The 12,113-nt window shown below is 44.2% G+C and overlaps 1 non-coding gene across 1 annotated transcript; it reads left to right on the top strand.

Moving 5' to 3' along the window:
- The first annotated feature begins 3,641 nt into the window (after window positions 1–3,641).
- Window positions 3,642–3,775, top strand: LOC123155241 (small nucleolar RNA snoR80). Its single transcript, XR_006477298.1, has one exon. It is a non-coding gene; the product is annotated as a small nucleolar RNA snoR80 (small nucleolar RNA).
- Window positions 3,776–12,113: the final 8,338 nt, after the last annotated feature.

Below are 12,113 nucleotides of genomic sequence, written 5' to 3' on the forward strand. Positions count from 1 at the left end.
CGAATTTGACCAGCTTCCAACTGAATCGGCGAGAATTTGTCTTTTTCATGAGAGGTGGATCAAAACTTTTTACACCCAACCATTTGGTAAATTGTGGTTTAAATATGTCCTAGTATTTTAGAAAATTGATCTGGTACAATTTTACAACAAATATGTGGTAGGTCCTTCACAAAAAAACTCATTTCGGGCACTTGAAAAATGGAAAATAAATTTTTCGTACAAAGAAGATGAAAAGTTCCTTAGGCAACATTGTTTGTCATTCCAAGATGCACCGTTGTGCACGATATGAGATCATTTGAATAAACTATGCCATGAATGTGGCCATAAGATTGATCATTTGACTTGAAAGCCATGAATCTTCACACATGGTAGCTTATTTCTGAGAACACTTTTTTAAAATAATTGCCGTATTACAAGTTTATTATTTTTCCTAGAAACTTGGCCACATATAATGACACAATGCGAAGGTTTTCCAATTTTTTGATTTTTTTGAATTTTTTATGCCCGTTTCAAAACATGGTCTAAACGGAGGGCTTGACCGTTCCTAGCTAGTGGTTGAATCTTGGAATTTTTTTGATGTTTCTCTGATTAAATAGATACTTATGTACCTAGAAATGATTTTTGGGAAAAAATAAAGAGATAACTACGAGGCAGCTATAGTTCAAATTTGACCCGCTTCCAACTGAATCGACGGGAATTTGTCTTTTTCATGAGAAGTGGATCAAAACTTTTTACACCCAACCATTTGATCAATTGTGGTTTAAATATGTCCTAGTATTTTAGAAAATTGATTTGGTACAATTTTGCAACAATTTTTTGGTAGGCCCTTCACAAAAAAAACTCATTTTGGGCACTCGAATAATGATTAAAAATAGCTACAAAGATAAAAAATTGCATGCAAACTGGCTATCATCCATAAATTATGGTCTAAATTGATAGAAAATTTTAGTTGTGCCATTTTGCAAAATACTTTTGATAGCTACTTCACAAAACCCTCCTAGTTTTAGTACTTAGAAACTATTCTAAATCATAGTTTTTCTGAACCAATCAGAGCTCTTCACACGGATCACCCCCCTTAGCCGATCTAGACCTTCCATATCCGACGGATCCAACGTCTCTCAGGTCCCCTCTCAACCCAACCCAACCCAAACCCTAGCAGCCCCCTCTCCCACATCATCGCCGCCACCCACCCCGATCCCATCCCTCCCCTCGTCTCCATCCCAAGCCCAACCCACTTCCTCTGCCCTCTTCCTCGATCCCGTGGCCGCCGCCGCCCCTCATCTCCACCGGCATTGGGCTTCCCCGCTGGCGACCTCGCTGCCCTTCTCCCGCACCGCTGCTGCCCCCACCCTCGCGCGCCAACGAACGGACCAATCCCAAATCCTTGAACCCTACCCGCCGCCCCGTCCCTCTGACCCGGATCCCCCTCCATGCGGCCGGACGACGGCGCCGGCACCGGCGATCGCGATGAGCGCCTCTTCGCGGCGTGCGCTTCGCGCTCGTCGGCTTCGACCCCGCCTCTGAGTCCCAGGTGCGCCCACCCGCCTGCCTCGACACGGTTCCCGCTGCCATGCCCCCTTTTCATTTTGGATTTTATCGCGCAGCGCCTCGTCTCACCGGCCCGGCGACCATAGGCAGGCAGTCCACGGCCAGGATGGCGGCGTGCCCCACCGCGACCACGTACGCGCATGGCACTCGTTGCTGTCGGCGTCCCCGGAGTTGGCGTAGGAGGGGCTGGCCGGCGTCCCATGTCGACATCCTCCTCCCTCTTCTCTTGTGTGACTTGGAGGAGACCAGGGCGCCGCCCCATCGCGGTTGTCCTCGTTCACCTCTGCTCCAGCATCGAGGCCATCAACCTCAGGAACCCGCTCCTCGACCGCACCGTCGACGGCTTCCTCAAGATCGGCGCCATACATGCCCCTTCCTCCCTCCTCTTCCATCCAATGTCTGTATGTTGAAATGTGTCTGACTCTGATCCAATGTACGTGTGCAGGTCGGCGCCTACAGGGTGGTCACCGAGGACGCCTTCGACTGCATCCATTGGGGTAACAACCATGCGCATCCCGTCTCTCCTACTCTATCTAGTATACAAACGGTGTTGTTAGCCACAAGATCTGGATTTATTTCTGCGGATGTTGGTTAAGTTTGCTTCAGGCTATTCTACTAGTTCCACTAGTAATGCACTGATAGGCAGATGATATATTCTAACCTGGAACTGACTAAATGTTCAGTACTTCAGGCTATTTCAATAGCATTGCCTAGTTTCGAGCAAACTCTCGTAGAATAACTGTAGATAAGAAGTTGGGAAGTGGGTTTATTATCAAAATGTTGATTTAGATATGATTAGTAGATACCCATGTTCCAGGAAATTGTTTGTTCAGTTTCATGTCCCAGCAAATTAAACCATGCATCAGATTTGGGAATGAAAATAGATAGTGGCCTTCAGGCTGTAATAACAAGATATTTGTTCACTACATAATCTAGGAGCATTGCTCGAAATAATTCAGGCTCCTTGTTTGTACTGCAGCACTACTGGACTATTAAATTTATGTAAGCCACTATGTGACCAGTATGTGATCAAATTCTAGCGCTCTGCTTACTGTATATAAGCCGACTCTCCTTACTAGTTATTCTAATGAGGCCTATGAAGTTACTGTATATGACTCAGATCTGACGCTTTTGTTGTGTGTCTGGTTTTTCAGGATGTGGGTGGTGCAGTGGCCGCAAGAACACGCTCGGCAGCGTCTAGGCCGGGTCAGGGCGGCTGACAGCGGTGGCTACTTCCTTACACGGACTACAAGCTCGCCCATGACTACACGACCCTCCAGGTCCCGTCTGCATGCCCGCTCCCTCCTCCCTGCCTCCTGCAGGTACCTGTTTAGGCCGCAAGCGGACCTGACATGCTTATGAGTTCAGCATATGCGCTGTGTTATGTTCAGCTTCTTATGTGTCATGGAAATGTCCTTGTGTTGCATAGTAGGCCCTGAATTATTCATGTTGCTGGCGATGAGATGACATGCTTATGAATTATTCATGTTGCTTCCTATGTAAGCTTGCTAATGAATATGATTGACTTAATGAAACTGATGTCAATGCACTTGCGCACGGTTTTGCACCTGATGCTGGTTTTGCCTGGATGTGCAGCAGTCGTCTTGTTTGATTGTTAATTGCTGGGTGCTGGCTGGCGTACAATTTAATTTGTCTGCATGGTTGCTTAGTGCAGCAGCACTTGGAAATGTGTAGCAGTGAGTGCACTTGCTAGTTAGCCCACTTAGCATTAGTATGATATTGAAAGACTATTGTGCTTCCTGATTTTATGCCTGTTCAATCAAACGCTCAATTTACTTGCTTTGATGTAATTCCTGGATTCCTGACTAGGGTTATCCTAGCCTATTTATTTATTGTGAGCGAGTTACTTTTTTGTACCCTTTTTAGATCATCCATTCCCTGTATCTGAGGTCTGAGCCAGTGTGTGTTCAGGTTCATTCTTTTTGTGTCCCTTTCAAAGTGTTCATATGGTGGTGTGTCATCGAGTACCAGTGTGCTGCTGTTAGCCGTTGATATGCATGGTGGTGCCTGCTTATGTCTGTTCATATGTCCAATCTCTGGCTGATGTTTGTTTTGATTGATGTGCGTTCATTACCAATTCCTGAGGATGATTTGTGTTCCTCATGGCGATTAGTCTCGGACGCTACAAGCTATTCTCTGTTGTGTGGTATATCCTGATTGGTGGCATTCTATGTGCCAACTTATCCTGGAAACGACACATACATTCATATGCAGTCCTCTGTAATTTTTCTTTTCTCTGTGTTAAATGATCTAAATATGCGGACCAAATGATCTCATAGTTTGAATGCACCATAGTTTTGCATAACCTTGGTACATTTACATGCACACGCATACACATTTGAGTGCCGAGTGTTTGAATTATTGGAATGTGGGGGTTGGTCTGTTTATTCCCATGTTCTTAAGTTTTGTGTATTTAGACTGTAACTCTTAAGATATCATTCTAGCTATAAGTAGACAGCAAGTTACCAGCACATTGTAATGGCAGTCTAATTATCACTTTAATTTTCTCCCAAATGACTGTAAGTGGACTGTACGTTGTGACACCACTGATGCCAGACCTACAAACAGTAGTTTGATGGATCTGTAGGTTTTTTTGGGCTGTGGTATTACGATAGTTGTAGATGACATGTTTGAAACCAGGTCCAGTTCCAACCCGATTAGGATTGGCCTTTTAGCAGCATGGATTTACCAAGTTGGGATGTTGGGATAGTTGGATTCCTGTTGTCTCTTGTAGCACCAAATGCTAGTATGTGTTTTACTAAAGTCATCAGATAGTTAACTCATTGTGAGATGTCCACACTTGTTTTGTTAACAAACATGAACTGTTAAGTCATCTATTCCTGGCTTTTTCTTTTGTTCAGTATATACGTGTGCTTTCTGTTCTTTTGTTCTATTCACTGCGTGAGTATAGTTTCTTGTTGGCACCAAGGTGTTTGAGATGGTCTTCCTGTTGGTGCATGAGGAAGAGGAAGTGAAGTCATTGATTTGTCCACCGAGGAAGAGGAAGCGTGAAGTCTTTGATTTGTCCAGAGGGTAAGTCCTCGGTCTGTCCCACTCTTCCTTTGCTATGTGATTGTGACATCCATGTGTTATCTACTTATCTGGACACTTTGGTTCATATACTATTCTTGTGATTTTCCAATGCTCTGCCAAAAAATGAATCTGTAACCTTTAATGAATTCAATGTATGATCGTGATGAGAATGAATGAATGAATGATATCATACCAACTTGTTTTTCCCTTGATCAGTATCATTTGTGGTAGCTCCTAAGCAACATGATCTTTTTCTTGCTCCGAGATCCCAAGTGTGGTGTTGTACTTTTGTTGTGCTTGGTTGATGTCCTGCTAGCTGCTACTGTTAATTGTTACTACCATGATGTTAACACTGCTTAGAATATGTTCTGCGCCTTAATTCTACTAGTATTTGTTGTCAAAAGCATGATTGTATTGTGAGCCATCAATTTCTTGGAGTCTTCTTAGAGCTTGTTGGCATTAGGATCGACCCCTAGCTGCTTGTGTATTTGTTTATTATTTTGTTCAATATTCTTTTCCTAGCTGTTGTATGTTTGAGGATATTGCTTTCATTCTGAATTCACAGCCATGATAATGATCGTTTCCTGTCTTTTACAGGAGCTCCAGGCTCAAGAAGTTGGAAAAGGGAACGCTTCATCTTTGTAGCTAATTATATGTTCCTCGATGATGTGAATGGCTGTTATAGTATTTCATAGCAGCACTTTTGTAGTTGTTCTAAATTCCTGGATGATGTGAACTATGGCATGATTGTAATATATATAATATACTCATTTTTGTCGCCATTTATGAAAATTTGTGTGATTGGGGCTCTCTGGACCAAAATACTGGTTACTTTATTGTTGATATGTCGGAAATGAAACATATACTATTTGGGCCCTAAAAAGGCCACAAATCAAACAATTCAGGAAAAATGAACAAAATTACTAAAAGAATCAATTGCGAAAAGGCGATGGCCAAGTAAATAAAAAGGCTTAGGCCCAAAAACGAAATAGATCACAAAAAGGCCATGATCCATGAAATAAAAAGGCCAAATTGTTGGGCCAGGCCCATGTAGCTAGAGAAAATTAATAGAGAAAATATATAGTAAAAAGGCCGAATTGTTGGGCTAGGCCCATGTAGAAAATCGAATTGGACCGGGCTGAATCTTGTGCCACATCAGATTGCCACGCTAGATGCCTACGTGGCCTGGGGAGATTGCTAGTGACCAAAACGCCACAGTAGACGTATTTTGGTCATAAACGTTTACGACCATTCCAGAAGAAAGGTCGCTAATGTCAGTTTATGACGGCCAGCTTTTGACATTATGTTTTTGGTCACAAAAAGGTCACAAATGGAAATTCGTGACCATTCAGTGACCAATAGTGGTGGTCACAAGTTGACATATTTCTTGTAGTGTTGGCCGCAGGACATCGCGTCGGCTAGCGGCGTTGCCCTCTCGGCCCAGATCTAGGACCTTTTGGGCCCCATCTTGGCCTGAGCTGGACATGTTGGGTTTGCCTGCGTCGTCTCCAGCAAAAGGAGGTGCGGCTCATGCTGATGGTGGTAGAGACGCTGACACGCTGACTGCAGCGAGGCGACAGGAGCTTCACGAGCCCTTTTTGGGCATGACCGGGCCTAGGTTGCCTGGTTTGCTTTTGATGTTGCATCTGGTCAGTTACCACCGAGGGCGGTGGAGAGTGTCCCCTCCTGCGTGGCTGCTGACTCTACCGATCCTCATTGATGGAGTGCGATGGATCGTCCGGGGTCGTGGTTGGTTGGCAGTCAGGGGAAATCCTTGTCGGCTTGACCAACACCGACGCAGTGATGCCTGTGGGCGCCACTATTCCTTCCTTAAGGGCGTCGGGTAATCCTCTTACCCCATGCCCCTTCGCGTACCAGGGGAAACCCTGGGACAAGTCCGGGAAGTGTCGTCATCGTGTTCCTTCTTGAAGGTGTTGCTTGGTATGCTGCGTTCCGGAGTGCTAGGAGCGTGGTGAGAATTTTCCGGTTGTCACAACGGTTGCGGTTCATCATCGTTTTCACTGATCCGATGTGGTTGGCATTATTTTCTATTTTGTATCGTTTGGGCGTGCTTGTGCTAAGACCCCGACAATTGAATCGTGTGGTTGATACATTAATATATATAATAGGGCGAAAGCCTATTTTGAGCATTCGGTTAGTTCGATGAGCTTGGAGCTTAGATTACACAGTCCGGGCGAGTGAACAGAGATTAGATATATACCCGTTGGGTTTTTATTTGATTTGATTTCTTGTATTTCTTCTTTGACTTGCTTGGAGCATAGATTAATTACATAGTCCAACTATGAACAAGTCTCATCTTTGTTGAAACGAATGAACTAGTCTCGTCTCATATAGTTAAGACGGATGATATATTCATGCTACCAACTGTTTAGTTGCTTGTCTCAGGTTTCCTTAATGTTACCATGTTCAATTCTGTGACATGCTGTCCATTGCCAATTACTGCTTGCTTGGTCTATATTTGGTTCATAACCTAAGTATATATACCTAAACTGATCAAACAATTTGCCCAACTCGATGCAATTGTGATAAACTGATAACTGATCCTACTGTCCTGCATCCAGGTCCGTGGGTGGTTGGGAGACTATTGAGAATAAGAAGGAGAAATTAGGGCAAACATCTAGGAGGGGACAATGGGCACCACGAACTTCATCCTCTAATGCTCCACCCAATACAACATGCCAAACTTGAGGGCATACGACCTTCTCCACCTCCAATCCTAGAGGGCATACGACCTTCTTTGCTGCGTATGTACTGTCGGGCAATTCGTTATCCTTTGGAAGCTTCTTCAATATTTTCAGTAGCTTCTCAAATCCTTTGTCAGCCACAGCAGCTCTGCCTTCCACTGCAGCAATTCCAGTACGGTACCGAGCTTTGTGTTGCCATCTTCGCAATTGGGGTACAACCCGTTTTTGTGATCCTCTAACATGCGATCGAACTTCAGCTTCTCCTTTTGACTTTCGCATTGCGTCCTTGCATCGACAATGACCTGGCGGAGATCATCATCATCGGGCACATCGTCTAGTTCCTCTTGATCTTCAGTAGCTTCACCCGTTGCAGCATCATTGGGCTCATCGTCTGGTTCCTCTTGATCTTCACCAGCTCCCCCCGTTGCAGCATCACCGTATTCAAGGGGCACATACTTGTCATCATACTATTCTTCTTCGCCGTCTTCCATCATAACCCCTATTTCTCCATGCCTCATCCAAACATTATAGTGTGGCATGAAACCCTTGTAAAGAAGGTGGGAGTGAAGGATTTTCCGGTTAGAGTAAGATCTCGTATTCTCACATTCAGTGCATGGACAACACATAAAACCATTCTGCTTGTTTGCCTCAGCCGCATCGAGAAACTCATGCACGCCCTTAATGTACTCAGAGGTGTGTCTGTCACCGTACATCCATTGCCGGTTCATCTGCATGCATTATATATAATTAAGTGACCAAATTAATAGAAGTTCATCATCACATTAAAACCAAAGTACATACATAGTTCTCATCTAACAACATATAGCTCTCTAGAGCATCTAATTAATTAAACCATACATTGAAACTATGTAAAACATTTCAATGCGAAAACAAATGCGATCATAATCACAACCAAGGTAACAATTGATCCAACGACATAATGATACCAAGCCTCGGTATGAATGTCATATTTTCTAATCTTTCTAATCTTCAAGCGCATTGCATCCATCTTGATCTTGTGATCATCGACGACATCCGCAACATGCAACTCCTATATCATCTTCTCCTCAATTTTTTTATTTTTCCTTCAACAAATTGTTTTCTTATTCAACTAAATTTAACCTCTCAACAATAGGGTCGGTTGGAATTTCCGATTCACATACATCCTACATACATAAAATCTATGTCACGTTGGTCGGCATAATTTTCATAAACAATAAATGAACCAGTAGTTATAAAGATAATATATATACCACATCCGAATCATAGACATGACGAGGGCCGATGGGGGCAGATACCAAAACCATCGCACTATATAAGATGCAATAATAAAAGTACGAAAATAATACAAGTATCTATGTAAACATACAAGTAAGAATATTTTTTCCTTTTAGAAAGAAGATAAGAACAAGAGGCTCACCACGGTGGTGTCGGCGATGAGCTCGGCGCGGGTGATCGACGGCGGTGAAGACGGGGACGGGGCATGACGGACCGCTAAACCTAGACAAATATTGAGGAAAATGGAGCTTGGAGGTCGAGCTTGGAGAAGAGAAAGCTTAAGTAGTGTGGCTCGGGCATTCCATCGAACACCTTGTGTGCATAGGAGGTGAGCTCGAGCACCACCAAGCCCTCTCCCCTCGGCCAAAAAAACAGAGCAGTGTGCTCTGCTGTTACGCGAGGGGGTATATATAGACACCTCATTGGTCCCGGTTGGTGGCATGAACCGGGACTAAAGGGGAGCCTTTGGTCCTGGTTCAAGCCACCAACCGGGACCAATGGTGGTGGGCCAGGAGCGAGGCCCATTGGTCCCGGTTCGTCCCACCAACCGGGACCAAAAGGTCCAGACAAACCGGGACCAATGGCCCACGTGGCCCGGCCGGCCCCCTGGGCTCACGAACCGGGTCCAATGCCCCAATTGGTCCCGGTTCTGGACTGAACCGGGACTAATGGGCTGACCCGGCCTGGATCGTTGCCCCCTTTTCTACTAGTGCTACCTTTCTCCTTCATGACTTGTGGATCCAGTATTTCAACCAATTTACCTTCTGCAAATAGTTCAACAAATTGTGCAACAATCCCATCTCCTTAGGATGATCTATATGTAGCTGAAATTTTGCTAGTAAGCAACTCAATGAGAATTACCCCGTAGCTATAAACGTCACTTTTGTTTAGTCGACCAGTGTAATAGTATGTAGGATCTAAATATCCAAAAGTTCCTTGAACCACTGTTGTTGTAGTTGATTGATCACGAGGAATGTACCTTGAAGCTCCAAAGTCACACACCTTTGTTGTGAACGCATCATCAAGAAGTATATTGGCTGACTCGATATCTCTGTATTACTAGGACTGAAATGGCTGAGTGAAGGTAAACAGGGGCTTTGCCAATTTCTGTTGCGATTCTTAATCTATTTTTCCAAGTTATTGATCCCAGCGGTTCCTTGTGAAGAAGACCACATAGGGTACGATTGGAAATGAATTCATAGACCAACAAAGGGACTTCAGTCTCGAGACAACATCCAAGAAGCTTTACACTATTCCTATGGTTGACTTGTGAGAGTATGGCAACTTTATTTATAAACTCACTAATTTCTCTCTTGACCACAATATTTGACCTTTTAATGGCTACAACATGCAAGTCAGAAAAAATCCCTTTGTATATAGTACCATGCCCCCCTCCTCCAAGCTTTCTCTCAGAAAACCGCCATTTTACAAAACGTGACACTTTGCACCGAGCCGAAGAATTGACAGTGACAAAAAAACACTGATGAGAAATGCTAACAAGTTTGATGACGTCACTGATCGGTTGGGCCCGACTATCGGGCGGAGTTGGCATAACAAAGTGACACATATAGACAAAAAATGCCAAGTCTTCTTCTTCCTCCTCTCTCTGGTAAAACAAATAATAATGCCACGACCACCGCCGTGACCTCTCACCTTCGCCTCGATCCGGTCGGAGACCGAGCCCTGGTGACCCCCACATTCGGATCCGGCGCCGATCCGTCCATTTCGCCGCCCGCTAGACATCACCGACCTCTACCGCGCCCGTTCCCTACCGTGCCAGTCCTTGACGTGCCAGATCCGACGCATCCCTGGCGGAGTTCACCTCCAACACCGCTGTCGTCTGCCTCCTCTACTTGCCATAGATCTGGATGGAAGTGACGTTGAGGTGCCCGTGTGGCACCTTCAGTAGCTGTCGGAAGACCCCTGCAACGTCCAGGCATCCACCGTGAGCAGGAGCAGCTTCTTGGCGATGCCCTCCACGTCCCTCTGAAGCTCCTCTTACGCCAGTCCAGTTCATGGACGGCTCGGCAACGGCAGTGGCGGGGTACCGCCGGCGGCGGCCTAAGCGACTTGGTTGTCTCTGAACTTCGTGAGGCGCGAGGCGTGGTCGGTGAAGTGGGCCCATCTAACCAAACGTCGTCGTACTGCTGGTGCCGCTCGTCGGCGCCCCATACTGCCCAAGCAAGATTATTCCCTCACAGGCTCAAAAATGTTACATGATAACAACTAATCATGTTTAATAGAGAGCAGATAAGCCCAAGGAATATTGTTGATGGGGTGGGGTGTTGCATTGAATTCCATCTTTATCTATTTTATCCCTCTAGATAATTGAATGTAGCTGAAAATACGAGGCACGCTAGCATTCCTCAGAGGCTTAGGCTGGTCATAGTGGGGGTAACTTAGGTAGTAACTTAACATATTCCAAGGCAATTTTGCTTATCTGGCAAATATTTAATGAGAAAAGAGATGTTTGGAGTAATATAATATGTTACTGTAACATAGCGCTTCCCGAGGTAAAGTGAGTCTATAGGCTAATAAATGAAGCCATCTATGACACCACTCTTATGATACTTTGCACTATGAAGGTAGTAACTTAGACTAATGTCATATGCATGACACTACTATAAGTTACTTCCCACTATGACCAGCCTTATTGATGTAGTCCTCAGCTCCCCCATGCCAGCACCTGAATAAAAAATTGATTTCAATTTGAATACTTGTATAGAAAATACTCCCTCCTTTCCGGTTTATAGGGCTTATCTCAAAATTTTAGTATTTTCATTTTATAAGGCTCAATTTGGTTGTTCCCCATCACATGTTCAAACTTTAAGGTGCAGTGCATGCATGCATTGCGATTAATGCATTCGTAAACATGATTTTTTGAGGAAAACAAGAGCATTAATTGGGTGCTTTTGCAAACTACAAAAAATATTCCACCACTCATCATCTACCTTGGTTGGTGAGATTTTTGAATTGAGCCTTATAAACAGGAAAGGAGGGAGTAGTTAACTAATGCAATACTCGGTGTTTTGCATTTACTCACTCCATAATTCTTTCAAGGATAACATCAGTGCATGCAATCACTATTGGAATGTGCTACAGCCTATGAGATTCTCGATTTCATAAATACAGAGTTCATTATTACTTCATAACGAATCATAGTATTTACACGCACTTGAGTAAATATAGGACAGCAAAACCACAATTGTGCTTATGATGAAGTTTAGAAATCTCCCAAAAAGTACATGCCTTCACCTCTCTAAGAAAATCATAACTAGTCATATATGGCTTGCAGTATTCAGTGAAAATCAAGTCCACATCATGTTCCTATATCCAAAGTTCATGATGTCAAATATGTCAAATATAGTAAGCAAGGAAAATAACTTCAATAAGTGTATATGTTCTATAGTAAACGAAAGTATGAGACAGTGACACGCTGCCTGCAGCGGGGCGACAGGAGCATCACGAGCCCATATTGGGTTCGTTCGGGCCTAGGTTGCCTGGTTTGCTTCTAATGTTGCATCTGGT

Source organism: Triticum aestivum, chromosome 7A (assembly GCF_018294505.1).
Source record: "Triticum aestivum cultivar Chinese Spring chromosome 7A, IWGSC CS RefSeq v2.1, whole genome shotgun sequence".
In the NCBI taxonomy this organism is placed as follows: domain Eukaryota; kingdom Viridiplantae; phylum Streptophyta; class Magnoliopsida; order Poales; family Poaceae; genus Triticum; species Triticum aestivum.